The 26,398-nt window shown below is 48.7% G+C and overlaps 1 protein-coding gene across 1 annotated transcript in view; it reads left to right on the forward strand.

Annotated features, from left to right (window-relative positions):
• Nucleotides 1-2,942: 2,942 nt before the first annotated feature.
• The window catches only part of LRRN2 (leucine rich repeat neuronal 2), a 101,301-nt gene continuing 77,845 nt past the window's right edge, over nucleotides 2,943-26,398 (forward strand). Inside the window, exon 1 of the mRNA XM_054024807.1 lies at nucleotides 2,943-3,097. The gene's annotated coding sequence lies outside the window, so the exon portion shown is untranslated. The remainder of the gene's footprint in view (nucleotides 3,098-26,398) is intronic.

Raw genomic sequence — 26,398 nt, forward strand, 5'->3', positions numbered from 1 at the left:
AGACAATGGTCATTGTTACTCTTCGGGCACCCAGGATGCAAAGAACTCCATGACACCAGCCATCTGGGGCTGGGAAGGCGTAGGTTAGATGTCAGCTGGCAGTGGTGGTCTTGAAGAGCAAAGAGAGTCAGAATGAGCCAGCTACACCAGCATGGGACAAGAAATGGGCCCCAAACCAGAACCCCAATTTCAGGCTCCCGCCAGCTTTGTTCAAAACCCAGATCTGGATCTGAATTTTGCACATGGTCCCATGGCTATTTGAATGGGCCTGAGCTAAAATCACAGATCAGAACAACCCAGACATTTGGATTGGTTCCGACTCCAAAGGTGGATCTGGATTTCAAAAATTCCGTATAGCCCCCAATTTTTAAATGAGCCTGACCAAAACCCTGCATCCAAACACCTTGGACTTTGGGCTGTCAGAAATCTGGATCCAGATCCGAATTGTGCACCCCACTGTGGCATAACCACATTGTAAAAAGGTGGGTGGCTCAGGTGGTTGTCTCTGCTGTGGTTTCCACCAACTCTTCATTTCAAATGGGTGGCTACTTCTTCTTATTGCAAGTGACACCCCCAAGGCATGGTGGCTTCCCTTCAGTGTTTTCAAATGGAGAGAGAAATGCTTGGAAAGGTGGGGGAAGGAAACACAAACACAACCTGCCAAGAGGACACTGGCCTCTGCAGTCTGAGATCCAGCTGATATGATGTTGCACCTAGAGTGTATTCTCTCTCCCTTGCTGCAACCCTTAAGAACACCCACAATCCCTTGCCTCTGGGACGTGGTGGGGTCATAGAGTGATTTTTCAGTCATTTTATAGGTCAACAATCCCTGAGGCAGCCCAATCTTGAAATGTAGGTTCCAGGGGCGATCTAACCAAGTAGGAAGGCAGCTGAGTCCTTGCTTTCTCCGTGTGTTCTGCTGTCAAACTCCTGATGCCCAAGGCTCTTCTCCCCCTTACAGTTGGATCTCTGTTTTCACTTGCACTCCAAGAGTATGATCTTAGGGCACAGGCCTTTCTGGGCCAGCACCCTGACACAGTGGAAAAATCTTATCTCCTGGAGCTGAATCATAACTCTGTCTAAGGTACATATTTGGGTCCCATTACCAGCTATTTGAGTGCCTCACAATCTTTACTGTGTTTATCCTGTGGGGTAGGTCAGTGTCATCATTCCTATTTTATAGGTGCCCAGAGAGGTCCAGGGACTTGCCCAGGGTCTCACAAGAAACCTGTGTTGGAGGAAGGTATTCAATTCAGGTATTCTAGGTCCGAAGCTAGAACCCTAAACCCTGAGCCATCCATCCTTTCTGAAAAATTAGGCCTTGAATAGGGCCAGCTCAGATTTCTATCCAGCCTGACCTCATGTAAACTCTGCTACACTCCTGCCATTAACAGCCAAGCTGAGCATGCGATGTAATTACAGGGAACCAGCTCTGAATGAACTCACTAAGATTCTAAAAGCGGCATGCAAGGATGTGGGCCAGAAGCAGTTTGTTTGAGGCCAGCTTGGTTCCACCTGGGGCAAGATGGAGGAAGACACCAGGGCACAGTTGACTTCCACGTGGCTTGGTAGGAACGTGACACTGTTTCTTGTTAGATGATCCACAACTAGGCCTAGAAGTTGCAGCAGGGTGGGAAGCAAATGGTGGCAGAGTGGAGCCTGCAATTTGCAAGGCTCTGAAAACCCCCAGAGAAGTGTGAGGGACCCCAGCCAACTCCATGCCAAGGTCCAGCGTGCCTCATTGGTGAGGCAGAGGGATGGTGCCCACCCTGAGCCAGGCTGGTGCAAAAGAAAAGGAAGGTCCTCCTTGCCAAGATGCCATGACCCAGACAAACAGGGAGAGGTATGGGGAGGCTGAGCCCCCAGCATGCCTTAGGGATAAATAAATGTGTCAGACTGGTGAAGAGGGGGCAGAAGGAGCCATGCCATTTTGAGTTGGCTCATTGCAATGAGGTGGGAGGTGTCTCCCGGTTCCTCTGCCATGCCAGGGTGCCACAAGCCATAGCAGGAACCCCAGGGCTCCTTGCGCCACTGTGGCTGCTGACCCCTTGACACTCAGAGCTGCTTCAATGCCAACCTGCCATGACACCAGAATGGTGTGGGGAGCCCTACAGTGCCTCAGAGCCAAGACATGCTCGCACCGAGAAACATAAGGATACCCAGGCAGCGTGGCATCCCGACACTGCAAGCTGGTATTGTGCAATGGGAGTGGTAGGAACCATGGGCACGCCAGGGCTAGGGCCCTGCAAGCCGGACGGGTGCAAACCAATTGCTAGTTCATCCCACAAAGGCTTCCTTCTGCATCTCGGCCTTTTAAAGAGCCCCAAACGGGGGAGGAGGAGGGGGAGGAAGAGCTCAGACAGAAAGAGACACGTGTCACGTTGAGGGAAGCAGGGAAGCCGTCTGTGTCCCCAGTGGCGCCGGTCTTCAAACCGATTTAAACAGGACAAGCTGCAGTTGGGTCCTTTGATGCTCCTGCCCGTGCTGTGAGGCTCAGCCCTGCCAGAAATCTGCTTGGCTCCCTGCTTCTGTCAGGCACCTCTCGGCCTCCCAGCCCTCCGGCCCCCCTTGTTTACAAGGCAGCTTGCTGGCACCTCGGGGGTTAAGTGGCACAGCAGGCAGGAGCTGATTCAGGTGGGTGGCACATTGCAGTGACAGGGCTCCAGCGAGGAGGAGGAGGAGGGAGGATGGAGAAAGAGGAGGAGGAGGTGGTGGGAAGCTGCTGAAAGCCAAGGAGAGTGGAGTGTGTGTGCTTACAAATGAGACGTGAGAGGGGGAAGAATGATGGTCCCTCCCTGCTGCCTCCAGATAAGTAGCTGAAGGAGAGAAAGCAGGAGAGAGGGGGAAATCGGCCAGCCATCATCTCTGAGAACAGAAATAAAGTGTGTGTGTGGGGGGGGAGCTGGGCGGGGGGGGGGGGCATAGAGCAGAAACTCCTCAGCTTTGGCTGGTCCATTACACCAGCTGCGGAGGAAACTGCAGCCCCCCATTGTCTGTCAGCTCCGGGGCGCTGTCTGAACCTGATGTGTGCATGTCCGTGTCAGGGAGCAGACAGGCAAATGACAGCGGTGCTAGGAGACCGGAGGAGAGTCCAAGGGTAAGTTGGGATCCGTCTATTTGGTGGCGGGTATTGTCAGTGCACAGAAGGCAAGGGGAGACGGGGAAAGGATGGGTGCATTCGTGGCTGCGTGGTGGGTGCGACTCACGGCTGAGGATGGGGAAGCCTTGGCACCCAGAGTTGGGTGGTGGTTGTTTTTTCCCAAGTGCATTTCTTTCTCTCTCTCTCCCTCTTATTTCTAGGAAAGATGCTAAATGCTGAGAAAAAAGGGGTAAGGGGCAGGGGGAATGTGCATGGGGGGAATGCTGTGGTACCCGTGTGTTTCAGTTGTGCTACGATGAACGGGTGAGGAAAACAAGATTGAGGCAGGGACGGGTAAGGCAGCCGATGGAAAGGAAGGTTTTCTGCAGCACAGATGTTAAGGGCCTGATTCTGATCTAATTTACACTGGTGTAAATCTGGAAACTCCACTGGAATCAATGGAGCCAGGGCCAGATTCAGATCTCGGTGACTGGTGTAAATCTGGAATAACCCCAGTGGAAGCAATGGAGATGCTGTGGGCTTATACTGGTGTCGGTGAGATCAGAATCCAGCCTTGAAAAAGAACACCAAGAGGATGTGATCTGGCCAGGAACCAACATTTCCAGCACATTAACCCTTCTGTGGCTGAGATGAACGGAAACCAGTAAACAAGAGAAGTTAGATGTGGGAGAGAGGCTGTGTTAAATAACCTAGTCCATTAGCCTCCTACCTCCACCCCTGCCAGCACAGAGCTCAGCTCGCAGATGGGAGAGGGGAAAGCAGAGTAGAGCACAAGAGACCGCAAAGTAAAAAGTGATCCTCAAGCCAAAACCTGGGAGCAGCTGACAAATACAGTGGACATTGACTCTGGAATAGCACTGCATATGCACCCAGTGCATTTGCAAAGGGGGTCCCTGCCCTGGAGATCATCTGACAGCAAGCAAACAAACAAAAGAACCACCCACCATCAACCCTCCAGAGCCCGTAGAGCCCAGGGAAAGGAAAGCCCACGCAGATGGCTGTCTGTCTGTCTGTCATCCAGCACCCAGAGGGGGAGGCAGGGTAGCTAGGGCTGAAGCCCATGTGTCGGTGTTAAGCACAGAAGGGAGCAGTCTCATCGGGCTGCTGTAGCAGAGGGTTGGTTAAGCAAGCTGGGGTTGAGGATAGGGTGCTTGCTCTCCTCTCTTGCCCCATGGTATCAGCAGGAGAAACACCAGGACAACCGATGGTGTTGGCAAGGTCTTGCTGTTTGTGTTTTTACATCACCCTTCACCACCACCCACATCCCTTGTACACATCCACCCCCATGCTCCCCACCCACATAGGCGCACCCATGCCATGCAGGCACTCGCCACCCTATACACCCCTCTCCCCATGCCATGCTAAACATCCCAGCCCTCTTTTGATTTTGGTTTCCTGACTCCAGCCTGCCGGAACCGTGCAGGGTATAATCATGTGCCTAGCAAGGCTGAGCTGGGAGGTTAGGGTGAGCTCTTGTTTCTAGCAGATGGATGGGGATTTGTTTTTCCTCTGCTATTGTGTTCCATCATAGACTCCCTCCACCCCCTGCCTCCCCACCACCACCACCAGTAGCACTGCCATTGAACCCACCCTAGTAACAGAGTGGGGGCTTGGGCTGCAGGGGAGCAGAAAGGTGTAAATAAGGCTGTGTGTAGGGTGACCAGACAGCAAGTGTGAAAAATCAGGAGGGGTGCGGGGGGGGGGGAAATAGGACCCTATATAAGAAAAAGCCCCAAATATCAGGACTGTCCCTGTAAAATCGGGACATCTGGTCACCCTAGCTGTGTGATTCTAGTGTTGCTATGCTTAGCAGTGACATCAATTGTCTTCTCCATCCCTCTCCTCTGCTTGGAAGCCTGGACAAGAACCAGGTCTCTCCCTCCTGCTCTGCCTCTCGTTCTGTGCTGGAGCCTGGAACAAAAATGGGCTTGAAAGGTCTCAGCAAGTCCCTTGCTCCCTCTAGTACCTGGCTAAGACTCCAAGCATGAGAGGATTGTGCCCAGAGAAAGAGTCATGCCCTGGGAATATCAGGGGGTCCCCTCCTTGCAATGGCAAGGAGGAACTGACCAAAGGAGAGCCAAGCCCCGCTGGCGGGGAGTGCATGAGGGCTGTGGATACTAGGGATCGGGTACTGAATGGAAGGAAAATGCCCTTTGTGCAGGAGGTCTTGAACAGGTTGGAGGCCGCAGGCCAATGGAGATGGCCCTAGGGGATGTCAGGTGCTCAATTCCAACGTGTGCCCTTATCCAGGCCTGGAATGGGAAAGAATGATGGTGCGAGAACCTGCAGCTCCCCTTGGTCTCAGTGGGCAGCGGAGGGCGCTCAGCACCTCCAACACTCAGGCTGCTGTGCACAGCCTCCCAAAGGGCTGAGACGCCCCCGAGGGCTCAGTGGAAGGGGGTTGCACAGACAGTGCAGCAGGAATGAGTGTGGGAATCTCCTTCCCTTTCACCCCCTCACAAAGCCATGCTGGTCCTGAACCCATGGGGCAGACAAGGCAGATAGTGCAGAACCTTATTCCTGGGCTGGCAACTAAGGTATAAGCCCCATGAGCTCTTCAGGGCAGGGACTTTTGTGCTTTGGGTAGTCCTAGACGCACTCCTCGCATTTAGCAAATGTTACGCAAGTGGTGGTAATAATGCATGCGAGGGTCCTGGGTCCAATGGTCCCTTCTTCAGCTGGGGCAGGTTCCACTTTAAATCTGAATCTGTATAAGGAGACTCGTGGGTTTGTTTGAGATTGCCAGTTCTGGTGCGCAGCCCCATGCGGTTTGCCTTGCAGACACAAGAGGCCTGATCAGGCAGCCCAGAGGCAGGGCAAATGCCTAGCAAAGCCAGGGCGAGTTTTGCCATCATAAAGGCTTCAGGGTCAGATCCTCTGTCTTTAAAAGATTGAGTTCATACTCACAGTAGGGTCAGGAAACCAAGTGCTAGCATTACGATCCTACCTTGCCACCTTCTCTGCTCGGGGGTTCAGGGAAGTCTGGATTGATCTGTCCCCTGTTCTCGGCTCCCCACTCATTGATGGGAAACACAGCCTGACCCTCTGACTTCACTCCTGCTCTTAGCTCCCCCCATAGTTGTGAGGGAGCCCCCCTCACCTGTCTCCTATTCCTGGCTCACCATCCTAGGTCATCCCAACCCTCCAGTTCATAGAATTCCAGAAATGAAGGGCTGGAATGAACTTCCAGGTCCATCTAATTCATCTCCCTGTGCTGAGGCAGGATTCTGTACACCTAGACCGCTAATCCAGTTCTAAATAGAGGGCCTGATTCCCAATCTGTCTGCAACCTGTGTCCCCTTACAAAGCACGTGTCAAACGCTACCAACTCAGAACGCACTGGCTCGCTGACTGTGCGGTGATGGTGTACAGGTGTGAAGGCCAGCATTTTGCAACCACTCCGCTCTCACTTTTGCACTAATGTAAATGGCTGCCCTAGAGGCTGTTATTCATCCTTAGAACAGACACAGCCTGGGAGCAGCAAGGCAGGCACTCACCCTGCTACCCTCTGTGTCCAATAACTGCCCTCCTTGGAGAAGGGACATTTGTGGGTCTGAAATGAGCCCAGCTAAATATCTCTGTCCTGCTATTAATCCCATTCCTTTCACCTGAGTTATTTTTGACAAGGGGATGTGTATTCTCCCACCCTTACATTTCAATCTTGCCCCTTATCTTCTCCCATAGCCGTGAGTCTGTAATGTAAAAACAAGGAGATTGTCTATCGCTCTCGGGGATGGGGGGAGGAAGCGATAACGCCACCTCTCTTTATGAAGTGGCATCATTAGAACCCTGATAAAATTCCACTCGCACAATGGAAATGAACGTGGTTTGTTGAGTAGGACCCTTTGTACCCAACCAGAACAGATCTGATCTTGTTATGCATTATGTGGCACTGAGCCACATTATCTGTCACATGCGCCCGGAGATGTGTCTCAGTCCCAGGCAGCAGTGAGATAATTGTGAGGGCGGAGGGAGGGAAGAACTTGCATGCAGGATACAGAGCTATACAGAGCTGCCTCTGCATTCCACTGCATGGGCACATTCAGCAGTGCTGGAACCCTGTTGAGTTCCCGGTGGCATCCAGCAAGAGATGTCTGCAGAGGAAATGGGGTCTGTAACTCTGGGCATAGCAAGGTCAGCACCTAAGTTCTCCACACAGGAAGCAGAGGAATTATCAGTTCGAGGGGAATATAACTGGGAGTCATCAGAGGAGGTTAGGAAAAGCGGAAAATTCTGCCTAAACTTCAGACGATAACTTCCGGACAATGAGATCTATTAACCTGCAAAATCAGCTCCCGGAATGAGTGGTGGGAGCCCCATTGCATGGCCCATTTAAAAGTAGGCGGGGAAGGCACTAATTCCCAGGGACAGATCCTCGACTGGTGAAAATGGACTCCACTTCAATGGAGCAATGCTGATTTACCTCAGCTGAGGATCTAACTCATATTCCTGGCCATCCCTAACTAATATAATTGTGTGTGAAATAACCCTAAGAACCAAGAATTAGCCAGAGATGGAGATGGGAGAACCTCAGAAGGCTTGGGGTTTGATCTAGACAAGCACTTAAGAGGTTGGGTGTGTCTCTGAACCTCGTGAGATTGCAAAAGTGGGCTGAGGGATTTGATTGGAGCAGCTTTTCTTGGAAGGTTTCCCATGCCGCCTTCTCAGCTGATGACGATAGGCTATGGGACTCTTTCCGCATGGATAAAGTTGCCTCTGGCCTGGTGCACTCTTTGCCCCACACCTTTCCTACTTTGAGTCACCGTCCTCTGGTGGAGGATGGCCACTAAGCACTGACCTTGCTTGAGATTGCAGGTGATTGAAAGAGTCAGAGAGAGTTTCCTAGGTGGGGAATCATTGTGATCCTCATTTCTTGCATACGCGACTGACAAGTTGCATTGGGACGGACAGCTAGATAGACAGGCAAACAAAAGGATGTACTGGACATATCCCAAGAACAGCTTTACTCATGATATTCTGGCTCCTCTACTTCCAGCTGGAAGCCAGGAGTTCAGAGGCTGCCATAAAATTAAAAGGAAGTGGCGGGGAGAGAGGAGGAGATTATCCCAATGTGTCTCAGGCTACGTCTACTCTACGATCTAAGGGTTTGATCCCCAGCTCATGCAGACATACTTTCAGTAGCTTGATGAGAACTAGCATGAATGTAAGTAATAGTGTATCCATGATAGCCCAGGCAACTGCAGCGTCAGCACAGCTCAACTGTGCCGAGTACAAACCCACCCGAATCCCATAGGTACATACTCGCACGGCTAAGGCAGGCTGCTGCTGCAGCTAACCAGGCTATCGCAGCTCCACTACTATTTATACTTGGGCTAGCTCTCATCTGTGCAAGCTGGGGATTGCACACTAGCGCCTAGTGTGGACGTAGCCTCAGAAACATGGTTCAGTCTGAGTTTGGGAGGAAGGTTCCGCAGTGAGGAAAGTTCTTTTCACCCATCCACAGTGGGGGAGCGAGGGCAGCTTCAGGTCTCCATGCCCTCGGCATCTCTGTCACACATTACTGTGTTGCAGTACCATGTTGCAAAGCTCAACTTGAACCAGTCCCCTAGTTATGTTGGCTAGTCTTAGATTTATAGATTCCGAGGCCAGAAGGGACCCCTCTGATCATCTAGTCTGACCTCCTGTATAGCACTGGCCAGAGAACTGCCCCAAAATAGGCCCTAGACTCACCCCTGAATGCTGCTGGTTGGACAGTTTCCTTGGAACATGGCAGTCCAGTTGTACCTAGCTGACTTAATGAAGTCCATGAAACTATACCATTTCACATTGCTGAAGACCTGGCCCTGGCAGCCAGAAAGCGATCCCAGAGGGGACCATGTGAGGGGCTTGCTAATTAATTCCCTGTTTATAGAAGCTTTCTGCAACCAATCACTTTTGCAATCCAGCCCTTTTGCCTGGAAACACACAGGAGATCAGTGTTTCGCTTGGACTCTGTAGGCAATGAGGTGTGAGCCGTCAGAGCACTGATTGATGATACATCCTTCTGCCTCTTGCTCTGAGTGGGAGGTGCCGGCAACTTTCTCTGATTCTGCTAAGCAGTCTCCTGGAAATGAAATTGTCACTCCCAAGAGAAGTATCTTCCCCTATCCCTTGCATTGGAAACTGCAGGTTTCTGCCCACTTCTGGAATTGGAAACCCCCCAAAAGGAGAATAACTAGACCCTGCAAAGCAGGACGATGGCTTGCAAGCTACTTCTCTGGAGTGAATTAAAACTAGAGCAAGGTAAAAGTGAATGACAACAGAATTTGCCTTTAAGAGGAGGGATGGTCTTGTGGTTAAAGCTCTGGGTGGGGACTCAGGTGAGCTGGCTTCAGGTCTTAACCCCGCCACAGACTTCCTGTCTCACTTTTGGCCAGTCACATGGAATCAGTTTTTCAAAAGTGCTCAGCAGCCATTGCATTGGCACTTTATCACTCCGTGCCTCAGTTTCCCATCTGTAAAATGGGGATAATAATCCTTCCTGTCTCCAGCCCTTTGTACATCATGTTTAATTAGACTGTAAACTCTCTTGGTCAGGGACTGTTCTATGTACAGCCCCTAGCACAATTCTAGCACAATGAGCACTAAATTTCAACTGGGGCCTCTGGCTGCTACAGTAAGACAAATCCTGGCTCATAGTGGTCTTCTCATAGAGAAAATCCAGGTGAGTTTGTGGACAAGGATGTGTCAGAGATGCAGACAGAGGTTGGAGTTTGCTGGGGTGAGTTGATGTGATGGGAAGCACAGCTAAGCACATGGTGATTCAGAAGTTCTTGCTTCTCTTCTGTTTTAAGGATTGATCTCTGCCCTTGGACTTTGGACGCACACAGTACACATCCTTAAAAAAAAAACTATGGGTGCAACTTGCAAAGCCACCTAGGGGATTTGGATGCCCAATTCTCAGGGACAATTAAAATAATCTAGGTCCCTAGATACTCCCCACACAGTGCACCCTGGCTCCACTCCCACGCCACAGCCCTGCCCCCCTGGGGGTGGTAGTAGGCTGATGAACGGGGCAGTTCACGCTTCTTGGAGCTATTATTTCAGGCTGTGTGGACTCAGGCAGGCAGGTGTCAGGCCATGCAGGCTTCCTCCTTTACCTCAGCCAATGTAGTTCAGTCCTAACCTGCAGCATTCCTCCTTTTCAAGTGAGGGTCGTACACACACACCTGACCTTCTGCAACCCCTGCTTTTCCAGTAATAGATCACCACACACATTCTCCAGTGCACCTCAGTCCAAACCTCTGCAGTTCCCTTTTGGGGCTCCCATAGCCCTGTCAGTGCACCTCAGGCACCCCCTGATACATCCTGCAATACTGCATCCTTCCAACATCTCGCCAACGCATCCTGATCTTGTACACCCCTGCTTTCCAGCCCCGAGTCCTTCCCATGATGCTCCCAGATACTGCAGAACAGCCCTGCAGTTTGAATGCCTCCTGTGCATCCCAGCCCCCACGTTTTTTTCAGGGCAAAGAAAATGAGATGAGAGAGAAAGAGAGAGAGAGAGAGAGAGAGAGAGAGTGCTGTTTAAAAGCCTGAAGCTGTTCCAGGGCATCAATCAGTGAATAGGTAGTAAAATATACGTGCAGGTTTGGAGATTGTTGATGGGGTAGAGTATTTTGCGATAAATATATTTATTGCTGGTTTTGTAAAAGGCTGTTCCAATGAATGGGTTTTAGTAAGGCAATAAATGGTCAAGAAAATTGCTCCGATCGCATCTCAGAGCATCTAAAACCATTACGTCTATGGGGGTCCTACAAGCCCCTCTGACTTCCACTTCTCCCAAGGGGAAAGGCAGGGGCCAGCAGGGATCTAGGTGGGAAGGTGTGTTGCTGCTTATATGAGGCTGACGTTTACGTTATAAAAGCAGCTCCAACAGAGATGGAGGGTCCATGATGCTTGGTGCTGTTCATGCACAGAGTGAGAGACAGTTCCTGCCCCAAAGAGTTTGCAGTCTAAATATCCAATTGGAGGGAGGGAAAACAGAGGCAAAGAGAGGTGACTTGGTTTGCCCATGGTCACTCAGCCAAGCTGGGAATAAAGCCCAGATTTCCTGAGTCCTGGTCCTGTGGCCTATCCACTGGCCATGCTGCGTCTCTTGACCCCTATGGCCCTCAAAAGTTTGTACACTTGCTCATTTGTGAGCGACAACTTCTCTCCATCTCAGCATCAGCCATCATGAGTCACTGCTGCAAGACAATTGTGGCATTTCCAGTGCTCCTAATCCCCGCTGAGTTTGATGGCAGGGGTGCTGGAACAATCTTGATAGTAGGGGTGCTGCTGACGGAAACCATGGAAACCATGTATGTGGTTTTTGTTATTACTACTGCAAGCCAGGCGGTGCAGCAGCACCCCTAGTTCCAGCACCCTGCTTGATGGCCTCCCCTGCCTTGATCGGGAGCATTTTAGAAATAAAGGGCCTGATTCTGCTCTCCCCTGCACTGGCATAATTCAGGAGTTGCTCCTGATGCCTATTGATGCCAATAGAATTACCCCAGCATGAAACTTGTGCAAACAAAAGAAGAATCAGGCCCAACAGATCCAAACCTGCTGCTCATACTCACTTGGGGTGAAATTCAGCTCTGTGCAGAGCAGCCAGCCCAACGTCTACTATGCCCCACTTGAGTCTCCTTGAATATAGACCACTGCACATGGGTGAATTTCACCTTCTAGCCACAGGGCATCTGGGATTAGGGGTAGGCAGATAGTGCAAATATCTCCCTCCAGATGTTCATACAGATTTTCAAATGAATTCAGTTCAGCTGTGTTCATGCCTAATGCCTTTCCATGAATATTCCAGCCAACGAGTTTACTGGCAGGAATGTTTGTAAGGGAATACTGAAGAATATTTCCAGAAAGAGTTCTGAATTTTTACTCACAGCTATATGCAGGGGAAACCTGATTCTAAGAGTTATGTGCATCTAGTCAGGGAAACAGCAGCATGCCCTGTGGCCTGTTGTGGCCTATAAAAACAGCTTGAATTTCAGATATCAAGCACTCGCCGTGAACTGTTTGCAAACAAGGTGTGGAGCAAGAATTATGTGTAGAATCTGTTTGGCGAGTAATTCTGAATAACAAATAAATATGGGAAAGTTGGGATCTGTTCCCAGACAATTCACAAAGGGCTTAATTGGAACGTAAGTGGTGCTTAGGGCTTATGCTGGCTCTGCGCAGTGGGTGCATTTCACCCAAACAGGAGAAAGAGACAAACTTAGTCAATACATTACTCATGTTGAATTATTTATTCACCAACTCTACTCAGAACTAAAGCCATTTCCCCCTCCAGCACTCTAGTATCCTCTGACCCCATATAGACTCTAGTGGTGCTCATTAGGGTTAAGACACTATCCTGGGTTCTGTTATAAACTGTATTTTGTGGAGTTTATAACCAGCCATAAAAATTCTCTCCAAGATTCAAGTTGGCACACAAGGTTTGAGCTTGACTGTCGTTGTTTTCCCTTTTCTGTTGACCAAATGTGAGTGGTTTGTTTTAAAGTTCAAGCAGGGGAAATTATTTTATACTAAAAAGAGTCTTTTCTGCTTCTGTGAAAAACTTAATATCACCTGCTTTGATTTTTTTTAAAGCCTTAGTAAAGCATCTATCTCCAACATGGGGCATTTTAACAAATCTCCTGCCAAAGCTAGGAAGAGAATTCAGGTTTCCTGACTCCACTCACCTGTTCTAACCAGGAAGACACACTGCCTCACAAAACCAGGAATAGAAAACAGGATCCCCACTCCCGTGTCCTAACCCATAAGCCACATTCCCTCACACACAAAAAGAACCCAGGAGTCCAGACTACCATTCTAATTAGTAGATCACACTCTTCCCAGAGAAGACTAGACCCCAGGAGTCCTGACTTCCAATCCCCTGCTCTAACTACTAAATGAAAGGAACAAGGAAAAGAACCCAGGAGTCCTGAGTCCCTGTCCGCAGTTATTGTTTGTTTGTTTGTTTTTTTAATATACAGGTGGGAGAGACAATAACTGCCTGTGTGCATTCCAGTGCTCAGGTAGCATTGCAGTAAAGCCTAGGATATGCAATGAATGATCTCTTCAATACACACCTCAGAGCAGAATGAGACCCCATCTAAAACATTTGAGAGGAATAAGGAGCTTGGGATGCTCCATTGTGACACTGCTGGGTTTTACACAATCTCCCACTGCCACCATAGTAAGCCAGAAAGGCTCCGAACGGCTATCGTGCAAATGATCCCCAGATTACACTGGAGTGTCATATTCCACCACTGAGATTTTTTATTGTTCTTTCCTTTTTATTAAACTGCCATTTAAATAAGACAAAGAGATTTCAATGACACTCTCCAGACATCTTTATGGCTTTTTAATTTTTTTGTTGGCTCCCTCTTTGTTTGTAACCACTCCCCACCCCCTGGGAGGCACAACAAATCTATCCTCTCCCCTGGCCCTGGATCTGAACTGAACTTGTCCCTTTCTATTTGGCAAACACTGAATTTTCTCCCATGTTGTTTTCTGTTTTTAATGGAAGTTAAATGAAGAGGGCTGTTTATATTTAAAAATGATAACTTATGCCCCAAATCTCTTTCTGTTTATCCGCCCGCACCAACGAAGCTGCTAGTGCTGCAATGTGAGAAATAGCAGGGATTGCTTCGGTGCTGGTAGAGAACAGCAGGAGAGCTGCAAATGGTGCGGGGGGTAAGGGTTTATGAAGTGGGGGTCATACAGAAATAGGTTTTCTTTTAAAAATTGCTGGTAAATGTAAGTGAGGGGGAAAACACAAGCTAAACTATATCTAAGTAACATGGATTGTTAATAATGGGATATGCTTCCTTTCACTTCTAGATAGGGCTGCAAAAGCAGGGTTTGCTCAGGCAAGATTTCCAATACAGGTCAATGAAAGTGTCGCCTGAGTAAGGTCTGCAGGATGGGGCCCCTAGTGAGTAAGGACTGGATGCTGGTTGGTGCTCCCGGAGAGATGGTTTGATGGCTGTGTCTGGCTAGAGCAAGCACAACACGGATGGACAGATGGATAGCGGGACGTATGTATGGAGTGACTCTGGAGTTACACTAGTGTCAGTGAGAGCAGGGTCAGGCTCGATTTGTGTACAGTACGCACAGCCCAGTGCAATTTTGTTGTGCATAGGGCCCTTCATACAAACAGTCTTCTTTACAAAGTTGCTGTGGATAACCTATTTACAGAGTTAAATCACTTTAAAAAGCCAAGGGGAAGAGAAGTGAAGAGCCGGACACAAAGGAGGGTAGAGATGTTGCTCCAGTTCCCTGTGGCCTGAGTCTTCCATCTGCACCGTCTTACAGAACAGAAGACGCAATCTGCTTTGCCTTAGTGCACTCGCAGGGTCTGATTCTCCCTTGCCTGCCCCTTATGCAGTCATTTATCTCAGTGCAATTTGGGGGTGACGCATGCCCATTCTGATATGGCAGGCACCATGTTGTGCCCCACTTTACACTGATGTAAACTGTTATCATTATCTGTATTACTGTAGTGCACAGCCATGGACTACTAGACCCCATGTGCTAGGCGCTGTACAAACACAGAACAAAGACAGTCCCTACCCCAAAAAGCTTACTGCAGAAATAATAGGACAATAGAGAATAAGGCCCTGCTCACAGGTGCAAGAAGAAGCCCCGGCGAGAAACTGTGCCTGGCAGAGGCACCATGCCCTCTGTGATCCTGGGAGGGGTGGCTACAGTTCTGCACCTCCTCTCCTCCCCTCAAGACCTGTGGTGTAGACAGCTCTGTACAGATTCAGATACTATTTCATTAACTTCTGTGATGTGTTTTCCGTGGGGCCAGAGCCTCAGATGGTGCAAACCCGGTATAGCTCCATTGCCTTCACTGAACATGAGAGGCTTCGTGCTTCTAATGAAAATCTGAAAGAACTAACTACACAAACAAGCACCCAGGCTATCAGGGTGGAAGTGATATCTATGAATCAGAGACAAACTGAATGATATTTTTGAAAGCCACGTGCAGTGTCAGAACTAGCTGTGGGTAGTGTGTCCATTGGCACGGGGAGATGGAAAGTATCGGATGTGCATGATTGCAGACAGCTCACAAGAGAGCAAGGCCATGCCCAGCAGTGAATGCCTAATTCCCATAGGAGATGAAAGAGAGGGCAGTGTCTTCTCCTGCTAGTACAACAGAAAGAATCCATGCTGGTAGGTACAGTCAGGGTCGGCTCCAGGCACCAGCCTGGCAAGCAGGTGCTTGGGGTGGCCGCTCCGGAGAGGGGCGGCACGTCCAGGTATTCGGTGGCAATTCAGCGGATGGTCCCTCACTCCCGCTGGGAGCAAAGGACCTCCCACTGAATTGCCGCCGCAGATCGCGATCGCGGCATTTTTTTTTTTTTTTGGCTGCTTGGGGAGGCCAAAACCCTGGAGCCGGCCCTGGGTACAGTAAGCCAGATCTTCAGCTGGTGTAGGTTGGCATAGCGCCATTGGCTACAGGGGAAGTTCTGAACTGAGTTCCCCAATTGGTGTAAATCAAGGTAGTTCCATCCTAGCTCATCCTTGATGAAATTCTAGCCCCACTGAGGTTAATAGCAAAACTTTGCTTCACTTCACTGAGGCCAGAATTGTACTTCCTGTGTCTGATGACTTCACTACAACTATGCTGCCTTACACCAGCTAAGATTCTGGCCCAATATTTTCAGGGAACTTTATTGTATCCCAGTGACAGCCAGACCTGTGGTTTTCTGTGTTGATGAGGACTGGAACAAGCTTTTTCATATTTATGGGTGCTCTGCAGGGCAGATCCTCCAGAAAAGAGTATCACTGGGGAGGGGGGGAAAGGGCAGTCATCATTCTAAAGCAGCTGTGCTCGCTGAAGGAAGAGGTCTCTCTAATTTGATGCTTAAGAATGGAGGGGAAAAAGCAGAGAGCAGCCCAGAATGGAAAAGGTGACACTTGTCTAAAGTGTTTCTCAAAATGAGACTTGGAAAACGAGCACTGGAAGAGGCAAATCATTGTGACTCACAGCTCAGGAGTCAAAGCAGGGCAGATGGAAATGGCCAGTCAGCACAAGCTGAAAGCAAAATTATTACATACCAATATATTGTACAGTGCATCGGTGACTGGGATGTTACTTGACCTTGGCATAAGCTTTCCAGTGAGGTCAGATCTTATTGTATGATTTTATTGTCCGGAATCTCAGAGTCCCTCGTGCCCTTCAGTTTCAATTATTTTTTTAAAAAATTGTATTTCAATAGTTCCTTTCATCCAAGGATCCCAAAGAACTTTGCAAAGAGAAATGAACTCAGTCTCAGCGGTGGGAGGTGCAGAGTGAGTGCATTCTGACTTTGCACAGGGACACACAAAGCGTAAGGCTGTGGAGACTCAGGCCCAGAGAAGGTAAGGCTAGAATTTTAGGAGGCTCAGCACTCATCGTGGAGGAGAGATTATCCAACGATCTCAGCTCCCATTCAGGCACTGTCCTTCAAAAGTGGCCAGGTTTGTCAGGACAGTTCACAATGCTGGCTGTTGGGTTGCAAAATCTAGCCATCGGTGTCACAGTGGGAACTACGGGGTGCTGAGCACTGCTGAAAAATCTGGTCCAAATTGTGGGTGCTGAGACTTAGAAATCAGTCGCCACGTGACATGCCCAAGATCACACAGAGAATGAGTGGCAGAGGGAGTCCTATTTTTTAAGCTATTTCAGGAACACCAACCAGGCCCACAGCTCACTTTAGGAACCTAGCAAAGCAGACAACCACTACTTGCCGTAGCAGACAAAATCCACTGCTAACTCAGAGTTCAAATCCCTGGAACAGATTTATTTCAGCAGAGGTACAGAATGCCACACCCCAGTGATCAGGTGGAATACGGCAGGCCAAAGGTTTGGCTACATTTACATTAAACAAAGGCTGTACATGAGGGATCGGCAACCTTTGGCATGCGGCTCGCCAGGGTAAGCACCGGCCGGGCCGGTTTGTTTACCTGCCGCGTCGGCAGGTTCAGCCGATCGCAGCTCCCACTGGCCGCGGTTTGCCACTCCAGGCCAATGGGGGCAGCGGGAAGCGGCGTGGGCTGAGGAATGTGGTGGCTGCCACTTCCTGCAGCCCCCATTGGCCTTGAGCGGCGAACTGTGGCCACTGGGAGCTGCGATTGGCCGAACCTGCCGACACGGCAGGTAAACAAACCGGCCCAGCCCGCCAGGGTGCTTACCCTGGCGAGCCGCGTGCCAAAGGTTACCGATCGCTGCTGTACATAAACAAAGGCAACGCTTAAGTCTCAGCACAGACTTTGTATACCCAAGATGACACCCTATTTTTATCAACACCCCCTCTTCTGATTCATGATATAATAATAATATCTGATCAAACATGAGATTTCACATGACACCCAGGATTATACAACATGTTGATCTGCTTATTAACAATAACAAAGCTCTTAATCTTATTATTTGACAGGGATTTTTAGGACTTTCCCTGTTTATTCTGATTATATCTGGCAGGTCACCATAACTTGATCCTTGTCCTGTACCCGAATCAGGGACATTCCAAAAACAGAACAACAGGAAGTCAAATAGACTTTGTTTGCACTCCTTCCCAAAAAAGGATATTCAAAGGCCACACTAAAATCTAGGCCACAATTATATTGCGTATGAATTTGATTATATATTGATAATTAATGTGTGATCCATTAAACCCATTTAGACCCTTACCATTTTATATGAGATAAATTCACCTAGTCACTGTTTCACCTCCTCACACTATTCCTTAGCCCTCTACTCTAACACCAGACAATACTCCCTCTCACTCTATACAGAGCACCGTAGCATGCACTGCATTCCTATGCTTTCAGGATGCAATATGGCTCTTAAAATGTTCCTTTCTGCAATTCACCTGGGCTCACCAGAAACCGGGGGCCATTTTTCATCACAAAACATCAGGTCAGGCTTCCAGTCTTGACTTTCCTTAGCCCAGCATCTCCCTAAATAAGTAATGCCATAGGACAGGTCTCCCCAAGAAGTAAATATCCAGCTTTTATGCAGGCAGAAGTCCCTCTCCTTCCCTTGCTATCAGTTCCCCCGGTCCCTCCTTTACCATCAGGCTCCACATGCTCAGAGTTAGACAGTTTCATTTAAAATAAACTGGAAATGAATTTCCTGAGAATAAACAGAATTCCTCACCCGTGAAGGGTGATTCTGTCTCCTTCACTTGGGGGAAGGCATATCATAACTCACTCTGGCTGCCCCCAAGTTATTGACACAGGAGCACAGCGTTCGCCCTTGATGGCGGTGGAGGGGGATGGCTCAGACTGCGGCTTGGGTAAGAAAATTAAATTGGTGTAAACAATACAAACTGGATATACCCTGTTAGAACAGGCCATGTCTCGGCTACCATGTTGCCTTCTCATCCCCTTCAATCTGCCCAAGCTGCATAGCTAATCATTCCTTTCATATCCTTTTCCCACTCTCCTCTGCATGGCATGACCCAGAAGTTTGGGGCAGGACCCGGGGAGGACCTTGGGCTCTGTAGTCAGACCATCTATTCAAATAGCTTCACGTGTGGCCCTCAAATGTGCTGGGCAGATACACGTAGCTATGGAGCACATAAGAATGGCCATATTGGGTCAGACCAATGGTCCATCTAGCCTAGTATCCTGTCTTCTGTCAGTGACCAGTGCTTGACACTTCAGAGGGAATGAACAGAGCAGGGCAATTATCAAGTGATTGATCACTTGTCATCCAATCCCTGCTTCTGGCAGTTGGAGGTTTAGGGAAACCCAGAACATGGGGTTGCACCCCTGACCATCTTGGCTACTAGCCACTGACTAACCTATCCTCCATGAACTTAACATTCTTTTTTGGGCCCAGTTTTGGTCTTCACAACATCCTCTGGCAATGAATTCCACAGATTGAAACTGTGCATTGTGTGAAGAAGTACTTCCTTATGTTAGTTTTAAACCTGCTGCCTATTAAGGTCATTGGGTGACCCCTGGTTCATGTTAGGTGAAGGGGTAAATAACACTTCCCTATTCGTTTTCTCTACACCAGTCATGACTTTATAGTCCTCTATCATAGCACCCCTTAGTTGTCTCTTTTCTAAACTGACCAGTCCCAATCTTTTTAATCTCTTCTCATATAGAAACTGTTCAATACCCTTAGTCATTTGTTGCCCTTCTCTGTACTTTTTCCAATTCTAATCTCTTTTGAGATGGGACAACCAAAACTGCATCCAGTATTCAAGACGTGGGAATGCCATGGATTTATATATTGGCATTATGATATTTTCTGTCTTATTATCTGTCCCTCTCATGGTTCCTAACATTTTCTGTTAGCTTTTTTGTCTGCTGTGCACATTGAGCCGATGGTTTCAGAGAATTATCCACAATGACTCTTTCTTCAGTAATAACAGCTAAGTTAGACCCCATCATTTTGTATGTATAGTTGGATTATGTTTTCCAACATGCATTACTTTGCACTTATTAACATGAGTGTCATCTGCCATTTTGTTGCCCAGTCACCCAGTTTTGTGTGAGTTCCCTTTGTAACTCTTCACACTCAGCTTTGGACTTAGCTAGCTTGAGTAATTTTGTACCATCTGCAAACTTTGTCATCTCACTGTTTACCCCTCATTCCAGATCATTTATGAATCTGTTGAACAGCACTGTTACCAGAACAATGATTGGAGGACTCCACTATTTTCCTTTTTCCACTGTGAGAACTGACTATTTATTCCTACTGTTTTTTTTTTCCTATCTTTTAACCAGTTACTAATTCATGAGAGGATCTTTGCTCTTATTCCATGATTCCTTACTTTGCTTAAGAGCCTTTGCTGGGGGACCTTGTCAAAGGGTTTCTGAAAGTCCAAGTCCATTATACCCACTGCATCACTCTTGTCCACCTGCTTGCTGACACCCTCAAAGAATTCTAATATTTGGTGAGGCATGATTTCCCTTTACAAAAGCAAGGTTGACTCTTCCCCAATATATTGTTTTTGTATGTGAATCTGATAATTCTGTTCTTTACTATAGTTTCAACCATTTTGTCTGATACTGAAGTTAGGCTTACTGGCCTGTAATTGCCAGATTTGCCTCTGGAGCCTTTTTAAAAAATTGGCGTCACATTAGCTATCCTCCAGTCATCTGGTACAGCGGCTAATTTAAGCAATAGGTTACATAACACAGTTAGTAGTTCCATAATTTCATATCTGAGTTCCTTCAGAACTCTGGGGTGAATACTATCTAGTCCTGGTGACTTATTACTGTTTAATTTATCTATTTGTCCCAGAACCTTCTCTACTGACCCCTCAGTCTGGGAAACTGTCCCAGATTTGTCCCCAAAAAGAATGGCTTGGATGTGGGAATTTCCCTCACATTCTCTGCAGTGAAGATCCATGCAAAGAATTCATTTAGCTTCTCTGCAACAGCCTTCTCTTCCCTGAGTGCTCCTTTAGCACCTTGATCATCCATGGCCCCCACTGATTGTTTGGCAGCCTTCCTGCTTCTGATGTGCTTAAAAAAATTGCTTCTGGTTTTTGTGTCTTTTGCTAGTTGCTCTTAAAGTTCTTTTTTGGCCTGCCTAGTTATATTTTTACACTTGCCTTGCCAAAGATTTTGCTCCATTCTATTTTCTTCAGTAGGACTTGACTTCCAGTTTCTAAGGGATGTTTTTTTTTGCCTCTAACAGTCTCTTTTATTCTGTTGTTTAGCCATGATGGCTTTTTTTTTTTTTTTTTTGGCCCTCTTACTGTTTTTATTTGTGATATTGTCCGGTAGTACCTTGCCTAGGACATGCTGGAAGGGTAGGTCTCACATTTTTTACTAACAAATGGACACTGCCCTAGAGCTCTCTTCTCCCAAAGGGCCCCCATTGTACTAGTGACCATATCACATCAGCTATGGATGATCGTCGGGAAATAGGCCGACACACCAGGGATTGAATCGAGGATCTCCAGAGCTAAAAGCATTAACTGATACAACTTGAGCTAAAAACACAACCTGCTGTAGTGTGCACTGTAACAAGCTACAGTGCTCTGTGGATTGCTACAGAGGGACCCATAATACATACATGCTAGAGGGTTACGTGTGCACGTTTCAGTCCACTGACAGGACCTTCTGAAATTAAAGGTCTCCAGTGCATTTACAGGCTTCTCCTGCAGCACCGGTGATTCTTCTGCTGGTGGCAAAGTACCTTCACTTCTTGGAGCCTCTAATTAGGGTGACCATATGTCCCATTTTGGCAGGGATGGTCCCCTTTTTAAGCCCTATCCTGGCTGTTCCGACTGTTTTGGCAGAAGTGGGCATTTGTCTCGTTTGCTCTTGCCGATTTGATCAGTTGGCAAAAGCAAATGGGACAAATGCCCACTTTTGTCAAAAAAGTGGGGTGTGGTGCAGAAGGCGAGCGGAGATGCCAGTCCCGTGCGGGGGGGAGGCAGGACTCCGGCCAAGGAGGGCATGGGGGGGCAGGATTCTAGTGCATGCGGGGGCCAGCAGGGTTCGAGCGACAGCCTTGCATGGGGGGCCGGCAGGGTTCGAGTGACCAGCAACAGCCTCATGCAGGGGGTGGTGGGGCGTCTTGGGCCAGCCCCGCACAGTGTCCCATTTTCCCTTTGGGAAATATGGTCATCCTAACCCTCTTGCTCAATCACCTTATATTAGAAAATATTAAAATCACAGAGCCTGAGGGATGGCTCACCTCACCTTTCTGCTCTGCCCAAACTGTTCCGCTATGACTTTGAGAACAAGCCTCTTGGTGTTGTACATTCTTCCATCGTGTGCCTTTTCTGCTTAAAATTCTCTCCGGATGCAGTCAGTCTGTGTACCCTTCTAAACCTCATTTCTCTTTATGAACATGCAGGGTTTATTTTTAATTCCACAAAGCTTGCAGGTGACATTTGCCTTTCCTCCATGATGCTGTAATCCCATTTCTTAACAGTTACAGAAAGTAGGAAGCCGCCTTGCACTGGAGATGTGGTGTGTGGGGGCGGGGTAGGCATCAGGGGATACAGGACAGGACAAGGAATGGAGAGTGGTATTGCAAGGGAAATGGAGTGTGTCATGAAATACAATCCTGGGATTCCAGCACATCATGCATCTCCCTGCATTGGCTCAGAGATGGTCCAGCTCCAAGGGCGTGATTAAAATAGGCTACTGGAGCTCCCTTCTGGAGAAGGAGGGGAAGGGAGGAAGCAGATAGAGGGGGAACTTTGATCGTTCCATGTACTGAAAAAATCAGCTACCCCAGTCCTATAACAAATATAGGGTGAACCCCCACATGTACAAATATGAGAGAGATTGATAGCCTTGCGGTGCTACACAAGTCCACAGAACGTGTACCGTATAGGCAGTGCCAGGAGGACAGGCATCTCCCTTGTTTACCTCGCTAGTGTGCCTCACTCTGCCCTGGAGGGACCGTGTCACAGGGTACTCTACTCACCACTCGATGGCGCCTTCTCCTGGCTGTTTTGGGGATTAGCTCTGCCTGGCCGATACCCCTTTCCAGCGGGTGCACTCCATCACTCTCCGTCTCTCTCTCCGTCTGCAGCCCCTCTCTCGCTCCAGGAGCTGCTGCTTCCTCTTCGTGACTCAGCCCTCTGGCCAAATCACTAAGTGGTTTTCCCTTCCAGGGTATCAAAATCTTTCAGGACCCTCTGTCCCAGGCAGTCTTCTCCATTCACTGCCCTTTCATGGTGCCACTTCCCCTGGCCCACTCACTACACTAATTAGTTTTTTCTCCCCGGCTGCTCCTCCAGGTGCAGCCTAGGTGGTTAATTGGCACACCTGGCCACCTTAACCCCTTCAGGCCTTGTGTGGGGTGGACAACCCGCCACAGACCCCATCTAGGGGCATGAGGGGAACTCACTTTTCAGGGCCCATTCTCTCCTCCTTGGCATCTCTGCTCAGAGTGCCAACAATGTAGGGAAAGGTGCGGGGGAAGATGTGGGCTTTGAGCTGTGGCTGCCTCTCCACGAGGACTGGGATGAGACCAGTTTATGCGTCTCACGCTGGCTGTTGGAGAGCTGTGAAATGGTGATGTGCGTAATGTCTACATGGCAGCGAGTTTCAGAGCCCAGGTCGACTGACTTGGGCTTTCGGGCCTTGCACCACAGGGCTAAAAATAGCCATGTGGACATTTGGGCTTCGGCTGGAGCCCAGGCTCTGGAACCCCATGAGCGGGGGAGGGTCTCTGAACCCAACGGTCTGCCTGGCTATTCGTAGCCCTGCAGCCCGAGCCCATGTCGGTTGAGCCAAGCTCTGAGGCTTGCTGCAGTGCATCAATTTTTGGCTGTGTAGATGTACCCATAGAGGTGGCAAGGTCTGTGTTCCTTTCCCAGCACTCTTGGCTATTCGGTCTGCTGTCCCCACTACGCCCCCCCCCCCTCCCCACACACACACACATACACATACAAAATGGAGGACAACGAAAGGGGAAGTTTTTCCCTGCATCAGTCTCAACCATCCAACCCGCCAGCTGAGGGGCCTGTGAGCTGAGCTGGGCAGCGAGGGCAGGCGGTACCTAACAGGGTCGGGCCCTGAATAATTTTGCACTTGAGGGGAGACAGAAAGATGAGGTAAATGGAACACGAGTGAAGGGGGAAGGGGCAAAGTCCTTTCACAGGTGTTCTGAGGTAGTGACTCCTGAAGATCAGCCCTCTCCCCCCCCCCCCCCCCCCCCCCCCCCCGCAATTCTTCCTCTCCCTCATGGAGTGCTATGAACGTAATGTGGAGTTGGGATAAAGCTGATGCATTGATCACCTGGGACTTAAAACACACAACCATCAGGCTTAGCCCATACATGCAGACATGAGCTTCAAGCATGCGCTCACCCATGCAGACGCATATGCATGCGCCCATGCATCCACGTGCACACATAAAAATGCAGGCAGACACTCATACACATACATACATGCCCGTCTGCACACGCACACATGTGCACACGCCAAGGAAAAGGGACGCTATAACAAAGGTTTTGGTGTTCCCTGCTAAGACTCTGCCTGGCAGGTCTGAGCATTCCCTTCATAACAACGCAAGCTTCCTTCTGCCCGGTGCTTTCTCTCCCACGCCCCGTCACCCCGGTGCGGCTCAGAGCTGCTCCTCTCTTTCTAGCATGTGCCGTGCGCACACCTGAGGAACGAAAGAATATGGCCCCCCCGGAACATTGGCCGAAAGCTGTGAATGTCAGTTGCCATGACAACCTTACATTTTTCTTGCACTTCCTAATGACTTATTGGCATTTGTGGTAATTTACAGCTCTCTCTTCGGCAGCTAGAGATTGGCTTGTCTACCCCACCTCCTTCCACCTCAACCCCTTTTACTGTTAGACATGTTAATTAAGCTGAATTGTGAAAGCAACAGAGCCAGTCTCACATCTCACCCTGGTTTGATGTTTGGGGAATCCACCCCTTCCTCTCCTGCGCACAGCCAACCTTTCTAAATGGATCTGCTTCCCCTCCCAAGTACTCCCCCCAGCACTCCCCGAGTGAAACAAATAGACAGGGATTCATTATCCAGCTTGCGGGGAGATGCTGGTGGTAAATCACTGCTCATTTTGTTCCTGTCAAGGCTGGGATGAGGAGAGCAGGATGTCTTCATAAGAGATTTGCTTTGGAATCGGTGCCACTCTTATAAGATAGGTCAACCCGCCACGCTCTAGTGTAGAGTGACCAGCTGTCCCGATTTTATAGGGACAGTCCTGATATTTGAGGCTTTTTCTTATTTAGAGGCCTATTACCCCCCACCCCCATCCCGATTTTTCACACTTGCTGTCTGGTCACCCTACTCTAGTGTGCTGAGCGCAACAGGAATCACTAGGGCACAGAGCGAGCCTCCATTCTTCTTCTTAATCTATATGCAACCTGCCTCAGGTGGCGTGTGACCAGGATCCATCAGCGAATTTGGTCTGCTGGGGGGATCATTAGCTTCCCCAGCTGGGCTGGGTTCTAACGGGGAGCATGACATGAACGCCAATCTGTGCCCCCCAGCATTCATTTGAAACAGTAGTACATTCCTATCCCTTGTGCTGGCAGAGAACAGTTTGAAAATGACAGGTTTCAGAGTAGCAGCTGTGTTAGTCTGTATCCGCAAAAAGAACAGGAGTACTTGTGGCACCTTAGAGACTAACAAATTTATTAGAGCATAAGCTTTCGTGGGCTACAGCCCACTTCTTCGGATGCATATAGAGTGGAACATATATTGAGGAGATATATATACACACATACAGAGAGCATGAACAGGTGGGAGTTGTCTTACCAACTCTGAGAGGCCAATTAAGTAAGAGAAAAAAACTTTTGAAGTGATAATCAAGATAGCCCAGTACAAACAGTTTGATAAGAAGTGTGAGAATACTTACAAGGGGAGATAGATTCAATGTTTGTAATGGCTCAGCCATTCCCAGTCCTTATTCAATCCTGAGTTGATTGTATCTAGTTTGCATATCAATTCCAGCTCAGCAGTCTCTCGTTGGAGTCTGTTTTTGAAGTTTTTCTGTTGTAAGATAGCCACCCGCAGGTCTGTCATTGAATGGCCAGACAGGTTAAAGTGTTCTCCCACTGGTTTTTGAGTATTATGATTCCTGATGTCAGATTTGTGTCCATTAATTCTTTTGCGTAGAGACTGTCCGGTTTGGCCACTGTACATGGCAGAGGGGCATTGCTGGCACATGATGGCATATATCATGTGCCATATGCCATAGTATGGCATATATGATGGCTGACTTAGAACAACGCTTCCTTAGCTCTCGTTCCCTAACGCCCCTACTCTACTTGCGCTACATTGATGACATCTTCATCATCTGGACCCATGGAAAAGAAGCCCTTGAGGAATTCCACCATGATTTCAATAATTTTCATCCCACCATCAACCTTAGCCTAGATCAATCCACACAAGCGGTCCATTTCCTGGACACTACTGTGCTAATAAGCGATGGTCACATAAATACCACCCTATACCGGAAACTTACTGACCGCTACACTTACCCACATGCCTCCAGCTTCCATCCAGGACACACCACACGATCCATTGTCTACTGCCAAGCTCTAAGATATAACCGCATTTGCTCCAATCCCTCAGATAGAGACAAGCACCTACAAGATCTGTATCAAGCATTCTTAAAACTACAATACCCACCTGCTGAAGTGAAAAAACAGATTGACAGAGCCAGACGAGTACCCAGAAGTCACCTCCTACAAGATAGGCCCAACAAAGAAAATAACAGAACACCACTAGCTGTCACCTTCAGCCCCCAACTAAAACCTCTCCAGCGCATCATCAGAGATCTACAACTTATCCTGAAAGATGATCCTTTACTCTCACAGATCTTGAGAGACAGACCTGTCCTCGCTTACAGACAACCCC

Source organism: Malaclemys terrapin, chromosome 4 (assembly GCF_027887155.1).
Source record: "Malaclemys terrapin pileata isolate rMalTer1 chromosome 4, rMalTer1.hap1, whole genome shotgun sequence".
In the NCBI taxonomy this organism is placed as follows: domain Eukaryota; kingdom Metazoa; phylum Chordata; order Testudines; family Emydidae; genus Malaclemys; species Malaclemys terrapin.